Source organism: Rhipicephalus microplus, unplaced genomic scaffold, assembly GCF_043290135.1.
Source record: "Rhipicephalus microplus isolate Deutch F79 unplaced genomic scaffold, USDA_Rmic scaffold_188, whole genome shotgun sequence".
NCBI classification, from domain to species: domain Eukaryota; kingdom Metazoa; phylum Arthropoda; class Arachnida; order Ixodida; family Ixodidae; genus Rhipicephalus; species Rhipicephalus microplus.
In genome coordinates, this window is record NW_027464759.1 from 150001 (window position 1) to 152500 (window position 2500).

Genomic DNA, 2500 nt, shown 5'->3' on the forward strand with positions numbered 1-2500 from the left:
ATATCAACCATGACAACGACATTCCAATGTCCAGAATGTACTGCAACCTTTGGTAGCAAGATTGGCCTGAGCCAGCATCGCCGGCATCGGCATTTTGAAGAATACAACGAAGATGTGAATCTGGCCAGACTCAAGCCCAGATGGAAAAAGGAGGAGGAGTACCTGATGGCAACTAAGGAGGTTGAATTAAGATCCCAGAAGGTCCGGGACATCAATGCACAGCTACTAAGAGCGTTTCCACACCGCACGCTGCACAGCATTAAATCGCACAGAAGGCAGGAAGGTTACAAGAGGCTGGTGGAAGACCTACAGAACAGACTCTACCCAAGAAGCACTCAGGAGGTGCTAGCCGACATTGGGGAGCAAGCTGTTGAGGACGCCTCCCTGGTCATCCCCGAGGTAAATCACCGTGAGGTGATTGAGGCTGAGCTAAGAGGTCTAACAACAAAACCTCCGCCAAGAGCGTACCAAGCATACAAGCTATGGGAGCTTGCAAAGAGATTCCTCGACAGGGAGGATATAACGATAGCTCTTAATGCCTACCTAAGGGAGGTGTTCGCTTCGGACTTGCGTCCGCATGGTCGCCAACCTCTTCCACCTGTTCAAGAAAGTCGCAGGAAGAAAAAGAAGCGGGAATACGCCTTGACACAACAACTCTTCAGACGGAACAGGACACAGTGTGCAAGACAGATTCTGGATGGAGAGGCGGACTCCAAGGTGGAGGATCCCCAAGCTTTTCTAGAAGAATGGAGAGAGATCATGGAGAAAGTGGTGCCTTCATCAGTGTCTCCTGCTATCGAACGCCCGCACAAGGTTATCGATCCTGTGTTCCTTATCACAGAAATGGACATTAAGGCGGCAATGCCCTCATCAAGCTCGGCAGCCGGACCTGATGGCTTTGCGGCGAGGGAACTGCGGAAGGTTCCGCCAGTAATACTCCAGGTTCTACTTAACTTGCTCCTGCTGCTGAAGCGACTTCCACTCTTTCTCACCCAAGCACGAACGATCTTCATTCCCAAAGTTCCTGGTGCTTCAACAGCCTCGCAACACCGCCCAATCTCAATATCTCATGTGCTCCTTAGACTGCTTCATAAGATATATTTCCGAAGGCTGCTTGCTGACCTCGATTTGGACCTGCAGCAGAGGGCATTTTTGCCAGTGGATGGGTGTGCTGAAAACATTCTTCTCCTTGCGACAATCATTGATGAAGCGCGCAAGTCACTGCGACCCTTGTCTCTGGCCTCGCTTGACATTGCGAAGGCTTTCGATAGGGTTGTTTTACCGGCAATCTTGAGAGCCTTACGCAGAAAAGGGATCTCTGAAGACTTTATCTCGTACATTGAAGACTTTTACCAAAATGCGGTAACAGTGCTGACATTCGGAGGCAAATCGCTGGTCGTCCATCCTACAGTGGGGGTAAGGCAGGGTGATCCCCTTTCACCGCTCCTGTTCAACTTAGTCATCGACGAGTTCTTGGCTGAGCTTGACCCCCAGTTGGCCTTTACCAGTGAGGGGATGAAGGTATCGGCCATGGCATTTGCGGACGATATTATCCTGACCACAGCTACCCACTGGGGCCTCAAGCAGCAAATTGATCGTCTGAATTCATTTCTCGGTGCCAGAGGACTTAAGATTAACGCGGCAAAGTCAACGACCCTAGTCATCGAGCCATCGGGTTGGCAGAAGAGGTCCAAGATCCGAACAGACATTGACTTCTTTGTGAATGGGGAACGTCTGGCAACGACGAACTGCACGTCTACATGGCGCTACTTGGGTGTACACTTCGGTGTCAAGGGCCTTGAGAAGGGTCTAGTAAGAAGACAGTTGGCCATTCTTCTCGAGAGAGTGTCTAAGGCGCCCTTGAAACCTCAGCAGCGTCTGGTTGTGCTTAGGTTTTACCTTTTGCCTCGTTTATACCATCGACTAGTGCTCGGCCCAATTTCGGCGAAAACACTGTTGACAATTGATAGAGTGGTCCGTTCTGCGGTAAGGAGATGGCTGGCGCTGCCTCTAGATGCGCCGCTTGGCTTCTTCTACGCTGCAGTAGAAGAGGGTGGGCTTGGAGTGCCATGCTTTAGAACGGTTGTTCCGGCCATGAGATTACGACGGTACCAGACGGTGGCCCAATCTAGCAATCCAGCGTGCGCTTTTGCAGCCACCCGACCGACAATCACTCAGCTTAAGAGGCAGGCTGACAACCTCACCATTTTCAAGGGCACAAAAATCGGCAACAGTAAGCAGTCCAGAAAGTATTGGGCCCGACAACTCCACATGTCGTTCGATGGTAGACCCCTGCAACAATGCAAGGAAGCACCAGGGTCAACCTCATGGCTAGGAAATGGGACTTCACTCCTCCGTGGTCGAGAGTTTATTGACTTGGCTAAATTTCATGTCGCAGCAGTCCCAAATCTGACTCGTCTACGTAGAGGTCGAGAGTTATCTAAGCAGTGTCGTGCAGGGTGTCAGGCTGAGGAGTCGTTGGGGCACATCCTTCAGAGAT

The 2500-nt window shown here is 51.2% G+C and overlaps 1 pseudogene; it reads left to right on the forward strand.

The window, feature by feature from the left end:
* Positions 1 to 2500, forward strand: part of LOC142791765 (large subunit ribosomal RNA) — an 8018-nt pseudogene that overhangs the window by 3619 nt on the left and 1899 nt on the right.